The sequence below is a fragment of the Oryx dammah genome, unplaced genomic scaffold (genome assembly GCF_014754425.2).
Source record: "Oryx dammah isolate SB20612 unplaced genomic scaffold, SCBI_Odam_1.1 HiC_scaffold_9, whole genome shotgun sequence".
NCBI lineage: Eukaryota > Metazoa > Chordata > Mammalia > Artiodactyla > Bovidae > Oryx > Oryx dammah.
Window position 1 is genome coordinate 21,339,350 of NW_024070193.1, and position 12,552 is coordinate 21,351,901.

Consider the following 12,552-nt stretch of genomic DNA (forward strand, 5'->3'; position numbering starts at 1 on the left):
AAAGTGAAAGAGGAGAGTGAAAAAGTTGGCTTAAAGCTCAACATTCAGAAAACTAAGATCATGGCATCTGGTCCCATCACTTCATGGCAAATAGATGGGGAAACAGTGGAAACAGTGGCTGACTTTATTTTTCTGGGCTCCAAAACCACTGCAAATGGTGACTGCAGCCTCAAAAAAGACGCTTGCTCATTGGAAGTAAAGTTATGACCAACCTAGACAGCATATTAAAAAGCCGAGACATTACTTTGCCAACAAAGGTCCGTCTAGTCGAGGCTATGGTTTTTCCAGTGGTCATGTATGGACGTGAGAGTTGGACTGTGAAGAAAGCTGAGAGCCGAAGAATTGATGCTTTTGAACTGTGGTGTTGGAGAAGATTCTTGAGAGTCCCTTGGACTGTAAGGAGATCCAACCAGTCCATCCTAACGGAGATCAGCCCTGGGTGTTCTTTGGAATGACTGATGCTGAAGCTGAAACTCCAGTACTTTGACCACCTCATGCGAAGAGTTGACTCACTGGAAAAGACTCTGATGCTAGGAGGGATTGGGGGCAGGAGGAGAAGGGGACGACAGAGGATGAGATGGCTGGATGGCATCACGGACTCGATGGACGTGAGTCTGAGTGAACTCTGGGAGTTGGTGATGGACAGGGAGGCCTGGCGTGCTGCGATTCATGGGGTCACAAAGAGTCAGACATGACTGAGTGACTGAACTGAACTGACAATTTTTAAAGGCCAGCAGTATTCTTCTCAGGCTGGGTGACTGGACTGCTTGCACATCCCTGGATCCTGAGCAGCCTCGGGCCTCAAGGCGGTGCTGGGTTGGCCTGAGGGAGCTGCAGAGGACGTGCCAGCAAAGGGGTCCCCTTGGATCTGGAGTGACTTGTTCCTCTGATGGGTCCCCAATCTTTAGATTCAGGTGAACCCTCCAGGAGCACATCCATGCCTAGGGCACTTTAAAAAATGATGGACCCCATGGGCAGGAAGAGCTCTGAAATGTCACCTGGTCTCCAAGTCTCCCCAGCCCTGGCATATTCCACTCTCATCTACAGCCCTGCACAGAAACTCTCAAGGGCTCCAGTTGCATGAGGAACCCAAGTGGGGCATGAAGAAGTGCCGCCGCCCTGTGGACATTTCTTGTAACTACAACTTGAATACAGCAGCTTGTGGGCAATTCAAACACACCCTGTCTTTGTCTCCATTACCCCTGTGTCCCTCTCTCTCTTTAAAAAACAAACAAAAAACCCACAGGAGAGGATGCTCTAATTGCTAATTATTAAACAATGGCAAATCAGAACTAACACGAGGTTGTCAACTCCCACTGCTCAGAATGGGCATCCTTGAAATGTCTACAGGCAGTAAAAGTGGGAGAAGGAAGGGAGAAAACTGAACCCTCCTAACCTATTTTTAGGAATGTAAATTGGTAACAACCAGGAAAAAGGACACTATGGAGGTTCCTTAAAATACTTTAAACTGGGCTATCTCAGGACCTGGCATTCTCACTCCTGGGCCTCCACTTGATGAGAAACCGTAATATGAATGGACACATGCTCCCCGTGGTTCATTGTAGCACTATTTACCCTGCATGAGACACAGAAGAATCAAACCATTCACCAACAGACTGATAGATACAGAAGACGTGGCACATGGATGTGTACACCATGGAACATGCCGCAGCCACAGGAAAGAATGAAAGAATTGCAGCAACATGGACACACCATGGGATGATCGCACTAAGCGAAAGAAGCCAGAAAGAAAATGCCAGGAAGCCTATGATATCACTTTTGGTAGAATCTAAAAATTGATACCAAACAATGCATTTACAGAGAAACAGCCTCAGAGCCATAGAAAACAAACCTCTGGTTAGCAAAGGTGAAAGCTGGTGTAGAGGGAGACATCTTACGGGGCAAAGATGACCATATGCGCAGAAATATATATACAGAACACAATCAACAAGACCTCCTATAGAGCACGGGGAACTCAAGACTTTGTGATTACGCATTGATATGGAAACCAAAGAAGGATACATATATGCATATGCCTGACTGAATCAGGGTTTTCCAGGATACTGTAAATCCAATGGATTCCAGTAAACAATAAAAATTAACATGCAAAAATTTTAAATTGCCAGCAGTATTCTAGTGTGTGGGTGATGTGAGCTGCACACACATCCCTGGAAACCTAAGCAGACTCCGATCCCAAGGTGGGTCTGGGTTGGCCTCAGGGAGCTGGGGAGGATGTTCCAGCAAAGAAACTCCTCTTGGACCTGGACTGATTGGTCCCCAGTGGATGGGACCCCAATCTTCAGATTCAGGTGGGCCTTCCAGGAGCACATTCATGCGTAGGGCACCGAAAAAAAGATGTATCCACTGGGAAACAAGAGCTTTGAGATGTCACCTGGTCTCCAAGTCTCCCCAGCCCTGGCACATTCCACTCTAATCCAGGACCTTGCAAGGGGACTTTCTCTAGGGCTCTAGTTGCAGTAGGAATTCAAGTGGGGCATGAAGAAGTGCTGCCGCCTTGTGGACATTTCCTGTACCTACAAGTTGAATACAGGTGCCCGTGGGTAATACAAACTCAGAAGGCCTGTGGGGCTGGAAAGGACAGCAGCCTTCAGTCAGTGTCCTGGGTTTGTTTTACAAAATAAATAAATAAAGCAACTCAAACGAGAAACCAGGACAACCTTAAGAGATCAAGCTCAAGGGATCAACTTTAACACACACTGATTTTTGCCTCCTTCCCTTCTGTCCTCTCTTTCTCTTTAAAAGAAGAAAAAATACCAAGTCAGCAGAAGAAAGGAGCTCTACATTGCTCATATTAGAGAATGGCAAATCAAAATTATCACGAGATATCCCCTCTCACTAGTCAGAATGGTCATGCTCAAAAGACTATGACAATAATCGTGGGAGAGCTCTTGAAGAAGACAGAAGGTTCCTACCCTGTTTGGGGGAATGTAAATTGGTAATTTACACGTCCTGGATAAAGGACACTATGGAGGTTCCTTACAATACTTTAAATTGGGCTGTACTTGTTATTCAGGTGCTCAGTCGTGCCTGACTCTCTGACGCCCTGGACCGCAGCACAGGACCTGGCATTCTCACCGCTGGGCCTCCACTCATATAGTAAACAATACGACCCAACACATGCTCCCCGAGGCTCAAGCAGAACTATGTAACTGCGCAAGACAGGTGAGCAAGCAAATGCCCACTGACAGACTGTGGCTACAGCAGACACAGTGCATATATATATTCACACCAGGACTTCCCAGGCGCTGCTAGTGGTAAAGAACCCAACTGCTAGTGCCGGAAACAGAAGGGCTCAACCCCTGGGTCGGGAAGACCCCCTGGAGGAAGTCATGGCAACCCACTCCAGTGTTCTTGCCTGGGAAATCCCACAGACAGAGGAGCCTGGCAGGCTACGGTCCACAGTGTCACAAAGAGTCAGAGGCAAATGAAGCGACTCAGCATAGCACATGCCTCAGCCGTAGGAAAGTATTGAAAGAATGCCTTTTGAAGCAACAGGGATACACCCACCGGGTGATGATCATACTAAGGAAGGAAGCCAGAGAGAGAAGTCCGGGTAGCCTATGATATCACTTTCGGTACAGTCTAAAAATAGATCACAAACAACTCATTTACAAAACAGACACAGCCTCACAGTCATCGAAAACAAACCTCTGGTTACCAAAGGAGAAAGGTGAGGTGAGAGGGAGGCATATCTTAGGGGGAGAAGATGAACATACGCAGTAACATACACAGAGAGCATGATCCACAAGACCTGTTACAGAGCACAGGGGACTCTGCTCGACACTCTGTGAGGATCTATATTGAAAAGGAAACCAAAGAATGCATAATTCATTTGCATACCTGAATCAGGGGGTTCACAGGACACTGGGTTTCATTACACAATAAAAATTAATATGAACTATTTTTAAAATGTCAGGAGTATATTCCTCAGGCCGGGGCGACCTGAGAGGCTGTCACAGCCCTGGATCCTGAGCAGCCGTGAGTCTCAAGGCAGGGCTGGGTTGGCTTGAGGGAGCTGGCACGTGCCAGCAAAGGAGGCCCCACTGGACCTGGAGCGATTGGTCCTCTGGGGATGGGAACCCGATCTCCAGACCCAGGCAGGCCCTCCTAGACCTTACGCACTTCTAGAGAACCTAAAAACATGCTGGACCTGACGGGCACGAAGAGCTCCGCAACACCACCTGGCCTCCAGGTCTCCAGGTCTCCCGGTGGTGGAGTTCCCACCAGCAGCCTCCTCCTGCAGAGTGCCCCCACCTAAGTACCACAGCACTCTCAGTGGCAGTTTGGGGAGGGCTTGGAATTTCTCTGACTGCCACAGCAGAAGAGGGAAAAGTCATGAGACACAAGCCCTGGCACATTCCACCCTTACCTACAACCCTGCAGCAGGACTTTCTCTGGGGCTCCTGTTGCCTAAGGAACCCAAAGCGGGGCAGGAAGAAGTGCTGCCACCTTGGGGACATTTCCGGTAACTACACCCAGAATCCTGGTGCAGGGGCATTTCAAATCCGCAGGGCTTGCTGGGCTGGGAAGGACACCTGCCCTCAGACAATGTCCTGTGGTTGCTAATGAAACAACAACTCAAAATAGGGCTAGCCTTAGGAGATTAATCACACGGGATCAACTTTACCACACACTGATTTTTGTCTCTGTCCTTCCTGCCCTCTTTCTCTCTCTCTCAAAAAAGGTGGGGGGTGGGGAATCAACACAGGAAAGGATGCTTTACATCACTCATTATTAGAGAACAAAAAACCAAAATCATCATGAGGTATCACCTCTCCCTGGTCAGAATGGCCACCCTCAAGGGACTACAGACAGTGAGAGTGGGAGAGGGCTTGAAGAAGATGGAAGGCGCCTACCCTGCTTCGGGGAATGTAAATTGGTAACAGCTTAGGATAAAGGACACCACAGAGGTTCATTATCACCGACGCGATGGACATGAGTTTGGGTGAACTCTGGGAGCTGGTGATGGACAGGGAGGCCTGGCGTGCTGCGGTTCATGGGGTCGCAAAGAGTCGGACACGACTGAGCAACTGAACTGAAGTGAAATACTTTACACTGGGCTACCATGGGACCTGTCATCCTCACTCCTCGGTCCCCGCTCAGAGAGTAAACATAATATGAATTGACACTTGCTCCCCAAATTTCAAGTAGAAGTATCTACACTGAATGAGATAGGTGAGCAACCAAAACGTCCACCGACAGACTGATGGACACGGAAGCTGTGGCCCATGAATGTGTACACCACGGAAAATGCCTCACCCACTGAGAAGAATGAAAGGACGCCTTTGGCAGCAACGTGGACACACCACGTGATGATCGTACTATGTGAAGGAAGCCAGAGAGAAAAGGGTGGGTAGCATAGAATATCACTTTTAGGTAGAATCTAAAAATCGATACCAAACAATTCCTTTATGGAGCAGAAACAGGCACACAGTCTTAGAAAACAATCCTCTGATTACCGAAAGGGAAAGGTGGGGTGGAGGGAGGCATACCTTAGAGGGTGACGATGAACACGTACACAGTCGCACACACACAGAACAGAATCAACGAGACCTGCTGGAGAGCACAGGGAACTCCGCTCAACACCCTGCAATAATCTACATGGAATGGGAAGATGAAGGAGAATACATATATGCTTAAGTAAACTGAATCAGCGGTTTTCCAGGGCACTGTAAAACCACTGGATTCCATTATAAAATAAAAAATAACATGCAAGAATTTTAAAGTACCAGTGGTATTCCCCTCAGGCCTGGGTGATATGCGGAGATCCCAGGAGCCTGAGCAGCCTTGGGTCTCAAGGCAGGACTGGGTTGGACATGGGAGGGTGTGCCAGCAAAGGAGCCCACGCTTGGACCTGGAGTGATTGACCCCTTGTGGATGGGACCCCAATCTCCAGACCCAGGCAGGCCCTCCAAGAGCTCATCCATGGCTTGCCAACTCCATGGACTGTAGCCCGCCAGGTTCCTCTGTCCATGGGATTCTCCAAGCAAAAATACTGAAGTACATTGCCATTCCCTTCCTCAGGGGATCTTCCTGACCCAGGGATTAAACCCAGGTCTCCTGCATTGCAGGCAAATTCCTTACTGTCTGATCCACCAGGGGAGCCCCAACCCCTCCCAGGCCAAAAAACGGTGGTCCCGCTGGGCAGGAATAACTTTAACATGCTATCTGGTCTTCAAGCTTCCTGGTGGCGGGGCTCCCACCAGTAGCCTCCTTTCCCAGAGTCACCCCACATAAGTCCCACAGCACCGTCCGCAGGGCAGTGTGGGGAGCGCTCGGGATTTCTCTGAGCAGTGCAAAGAAAAGGGGTTAAGTCATGAGATGGGAGCCCTAGCAAACTGCACGCTCGTCTACAACCTTGCAATGGGACTTTCTCAGGGCTCCCATTGCAGGAGGAATTTAAGTGGGGCATGAAGAAGTGCTGCCGCCTTGTGGAAATTTCATGTAACGACAACTTGAATACAGGTGCCTAACCCACTCCAGTGTTCTTGCCTGGAGAATCCCAGAGACGGGGAGCCTGGTAGGCTGCCGTCTATGGGGTCGCACAGAATCGGACACGACTGAAGCGACTTAGCAGTAGCAGCAGCAAGGGCAATTCAATATGCCAGCGAATTCTGAAAACTCAGCAGAGGCCAGAGAACTGGAAAACGTCAGCTTTCATTCCAATCCCAAAAAAGGGCAGTGCCAAAGAATGTCCAAACTGCCACACATTGTACTCATTTCACACACTAGCAAGGTAATGCTCAAAATCGTCCAAGCCAGTCAACAGTACATGAACTGAGAACTTCCAGAGGTTAAAGCTGGATTCAGAAAAGGCAGAGGAACCAGAGATCAAATTGCCAACATCCGTTGGATCATGGAAAAGGCAAGCAAATTCCAAAAAACATCTACTTCTGCTTCATTGACTATGCTAAATCTTTGACTGTGTGGATCACAACAAACTGTGTAAAATCCTTAAAGAGATGGCAATACCAGACCACCTTACCTGCCTTCTGAGAAATCTGCATGCAGGTCAGGAAGCAACAGTTAGAATCAGACATGGAACAATGGAGTATTTCCAAACTGGGAAAGGAGTATGTCAAGGCTATATATTGTCACCTGCTTATTTAACTTATAAGCATAGTATATCTTGCGAAATGCTAGGCAGATGAAGCTCAAGCTGGAATCAAGACTGCTGGGAGAAATATCAATAACCTCAGATACGCAGATGACACCACCCTTATAGAAGAAAGCTAGAGGAACTGAAGAGCCTCTTGATGACATTGAAAAAGGAGAGTGAAAAGCTGGCTTAGAACTCAACATTCAGAAAACTATGATCATGGCATCCGGTCCTATCACTTCAGGGCAAATAGATGGGGAAACAGTGGAAACAGTGACAGACTATTTTACTGGGCTCCAAAACTACTGTGGACAGTGCAGCCACTGAAATTAAATTTAGTGGTGCAGCCATGAAATTAAAAGACACTTGTCCCTTGGAAGAAAAGCTATGGCAAACCTAGAGAGTATATTAAAAAGCAGAGATATTACTTTGCCAACAAAGGTCCGTATAGTCAAAGCTATGGTTTTTCCAGTAGTTATGTACAGATGTGAGAGTTGGATCATAAAGAAGGCTGAGTGCTGAAGAACTGATGCTTTTGAACTGTGGTGTTGGAGCAGACTCTTGAGAGTCCCTTGGACTGCAAGGAGATCCAACCAGTCTGTCCTAAAGGAAAGTATCCCTGAATAGTCATTGGAAGGACTGATGCTGAAGCTGAAACTCCAATACTTTGGCCACCTGATGTGAAGAGCTGACTCACTGGAAAAGACCCTGATTCTGGGAAAAATTGAAGGCAGGAGGGGAAGGGGACGACAAAGGACGAGATGGTTGGATGGCAACACCGACTCAATGGACATGAGTTTGAGCCAACTCTGGGAGATGATGAAGGACAGGGAAGTTTGGTATGCTACAGTCCACGGGGTTGCAGAGAGTCAGACACGACTGAGGGGCTGGACAACAACAGGCAATTCAAATTCACAAGGCATGAGGGGCTGCAAAGGACACTTGCCCTCAGGTAATGCCCTGGCATTACTAACAAAGAACCAAATCACACCAGGGCAACCTTAAGAGCCTGATCAGAGTGGTTAACTTTAACACACACTGATTTTTGTCTCAGTTCTTCCTGCCCTCTATTGCTAAAAAGAAAGAAAGAAAGAAAGAAAACACAAGAAAGAATGTTCTACATCACTCACTATTAGAGAATGGCAAGTCAAAATTATCGTGAGGTATCAGCTCTCACTATTCAGAATGGCCATTCTCAAAATGACTGGACAGGAAGAGTGGGAGAAGGTGTGAGCAAGATGGAAGGCTCCTACACTGTTTGGGGATTGTAAATTGTTAGCAGCCAGGATAAAGAACACTATTGTTGCTGTTCAATCACTCAGTTGTGTCCGATTCTTTGAGACCCCATAGACTGCAGCACACCAGGCTTCCCTATCCTTCACCATCTCCCGGAGCTTGCTCAAACTCATGTCCATTGAGTTGGTGACGCCATCCAATCATCTCATCCTCTGTCATCCCCTTCTCCTCCCACCTTCCGTCTCTCCAACTAAAGGGACTTTTCCAACGAGTAAAGCGTCTGCCTACAATGCGGGAGACCTGGGTTCAATCCCTGGATCAGGAAGATCTCCTGGAGAAGGAAATGGCAACCCACTCCAGTACTCTTGCCTGGAAAATTCCATGGCGGGAGGACCCTGGTAGGCTACAGTCCACGGGGTCACAAAGAGTTGGACACGACTGAGCAACTTCAATGTCAATGTCCCTTGTTTCCCCATCTATTTGCCACGAAGTGATGGGACCAGATGCCATGATCTTAGATTTTGGAATGTTGAGTTTTAAGCCAGTCTTTTCACTCTCCTCTTTCACCTTCATCAAGAGGCTGTTTAGTTCCAATTTGCTTTCTGCCATAAGGGTGGTATCACTGCATATCTGAGGTTATTGATATTTATCCTTGCAACCAATTCCAGCTTATGCTTCATTCAGCCCAGCATTTCACATGATGTACTCTGCATACAAGTTAAATAAGCAGGGTGGCAATATACAGCCTTGACGTACTCCTTTTCCAATTCTGACCTAGTAGGTTGTTCCATGTCCTGTTCTAACTGTAGCTTCTGGACCTGCATAAACGTTTCACTGGAGGCAAGTAAGGTGGTCTGGTATTCTCATCTCTTTAAGAATTTTCCAGTTTGTTGTGATCCACACAGTCAAAGGCTGTGGCATAGTCAATGAACCAGTAGATGGTTGTATTTTTTTTGGAATTCCCTTGCTTTTTCTGTGATCCAACACATGTTGGCAATTTGATTTCTGGATCCTCTGCCTTTTCTGGATCCATCTGAAAATCTGGAAGTTCTCAGTTCATGTACTGTTGAAGCCTAGCTTGGAGAATTTTAAGCATTACTTTGCTAGCATGTGAAATGAGTGCAACTGTGCAGTAGTTTGAACATTCTTTGCACTGCCCTTTGTTGGCATTGGAATGAAAACTGACCTTTTCCAGGCCTGTGGCCACTGCTGAGTTTTCCAAGTTTGCTGGCATATTGAGTGCAGCACTTTCACAGCATCATCTTTCAGGATTTGAAATAGCTCAACTGGAATTCCACCACCTCCACTAGCTTTGTTCATAGCGATGCTTCCTAAGGCCCACTTGACTTTGCTTTCCAGGATGTCTGGCTCTAGGTGAGTGATGACACCATCGTGATTATCTGGGTCGTGAAGATCTTTTTTGTACAATTCTTCTGTGTATTCTTGCCACCTCTTCTTAATATCTTCTGCTTCTGTTAGGTCCCTACCATTTCTGTCCTTTATTGTGCTCATCTTTGCATGAAATGTTCCCCTGGTATCTCTAATTGGAGATTCCTTAAAATACTTTACACTGGGCTACCACAGGACCTGGCATTCTCATTCCGTGGCCACCCCTCGGATAGTAAACATAATATGAATTGACACACGCTCCACGAGGTTCAAGTAGGAGTATTTCCAATGAATGAGATAGGTGAGCAACCAAAACACCCACTGGCAGACTGATGGATACAGAAGATATGGCACATACATATACTATATATGCCATGGAATATGACTCAGCCATTGAAAAGAATGAAAGAATGCCTTTTGCAGCAACATGGATTCACCGGGTGATGATCTCAAAGAGTGAAGGAAGCTAGAGAGAAAAGGCTGGGTAGCCAATGATATCACTTCTGGGTAGAATCTAAAAGTCAATGCCACCAACTCATTTATGGACCAGAAACAGCCTCATAGTCCTAGAAAACAATCCTCTGATTACCAAAGGGGAGAGGTGGGGCAGAGGTAGGCATATCTTAGGGGGAAGATGACCATATACACATGAACATACATAAAGAAAACAATGAGCAAGACCTACCGTAGAGCACAGGGAACTCTACACGCTGTGATAACCTGTATGGGACCCGAAACCAAAGAATAACACATATATGAATACACACAACTGAATCAGAGGTTCTACAAGGTACTCTAAATCCACAGGATTCCATTATACAATAAAAATTAACATGCAAAATTTTAAAAATTGGCAGTGGTATTCCTCTCAGGCCTGAGTGACCTGGGCTGCGTGCACACCCCTGGAGCCTGAGCAGCCTCGGTTCCCAAGATGGGAGTGGGTTGGCCGGAGGTAGCTCAGGAGGATGTACCAGGAAAGGAGCCCCTCCTCGGCCCTTGAGTGACTGGTCCTTGTGGATGGGACCCCAATCTCCAGATCCAGTCGGGCCCTCCTAGAGCTCATCCACACCTAGAAAACCTAAAAAACGATGAATTACTACTAACTGCCAATGGTATACCCCTGAAGCCTCGGTGACCTGGCCTCTTGCACACCCCTGGACCCTGAGCAGCAGTGGGTCCCTAGGCTGGATGGCACTGAATCAGAGGGTATTAGGGAGGACAGATCAGCAAAGGAGCTGCCCTTTGGAGGAGGAGTCCCTTGTGGCCTGTGGATGAGACCCCAAATCCCAGATCTAGGTGGGCCCTCCTAGAGTTCATCCATGCCTGCTACTGCTACTGCTAAGTCGTTTCAGTCATGTCCGACTCTGTGCGACCCCTTAGACGGCAGCCCACCAGGCTCCCCCATCCCTAGGATTCTCTAGGCAAGAATACTGGAGTGGGTTGCCATGTCCTTCTCCAATGCATGAAAGTGAAAAGTGAAAGTGAAGTCGCTCAGTCGTTTCCGACTCTTACCAACCCCAGAGACTGCAGCCTACCAGGCTTCTCCATCCACGAGATTTTCCAGGCAAGAGTACTAGAATGGGGTGCCATTGCCTTCTCCATCATCCATGCCTAGGGCACCCCCCAAAATGGTGGATCCATGGGGCAAAAAGAACTTTCAAATGGCACCTGGTCTCCAAGCCTCCCAGTGGGGGGGTTCCCACCAGCAGCTTCCTTCCTTGGAGTTGCCCCACCTAAGTACCACTGCACCCTCTGAGAGAGACTTCAGGGAGACCTTGCGATTTCTCTGGGGGAGGGGGAAGAAGTCATGAGACACCAGCCTTGGCACAGATTCTTTACCAGCTGAGCTACCAGGGAAGCCCAAGCCTCCGCACATTCCACTCCAACTTACAACCTTGCAATGGGGACACTCTCTAGGGCCACCTCGTTACCCTAGTGGGACAGGAAAAGGTGCTGCCGCCTTGTGGACGTTTCCCATAAGTACAACTTAAATAACTGCCTGCCGGCAATTCAAATTCACAGGCAGAGTCCTGGGTATGCTAACAAAGTGAAGTCGCTCAGTCATGCCCGACTCTTTGCGACCCAAGGTCTGTAGCCTACCATGGATGGACTGAATCCATCCATGGGATTCTCCAGGCAAGAATACTGGAGTGGGTTGCCATTTGCTTCTCCAGGGGATCTTCCCGACCCAGGGATCAAACCCGCGTCTCCCACATTGCAGGCAGATGCTAACAAAAAGGTGACTCAAAACAGGGTGAGCCTTAAGAGACCAATCTCAAGGAGAAAACTTTAGTGCACACTGTCTTTTGCCTCCATTTCCCTTGCCCTCTCTTTCTCTCTGAAAAATAAAAATAAATAAATTGACACAGGAAAGGATGCTCTAGATTGTTAATTATTAGAGGACGGCAAATCAAAACCACCATGAGTTATCACTTGCTACTGCTCAGAATGGGCATCCTCAAAATGCCTGCAGGCAGCCCAAGTGGGAGAAGGCATAGGAAATAGAACCCTCCTCAGTCCAGTTCAGTTGCTCAGTCGTGTCCGACTCTTTGCAACCCCATGTACTGCAGCACGCCAGGCTTTCCTGTCCATCACCAACTCCCAGAGCTTGGTCAAACTCATGTCCATTGAGTCGGTGATGCCATCCAACTATCGCATCCTCAGTCGTCCCCTTCCCCTCCTGCCTTCAATCTTTCCCAGCATCAGGGTCTTTTCCAAGGAGAACCCTCCTACCCTGCTTCTAAGAATGTAAATTGGTAACAGCCAGGGAAAATGACACTTTGGAGATTCCTTAAAGTACTTTATAA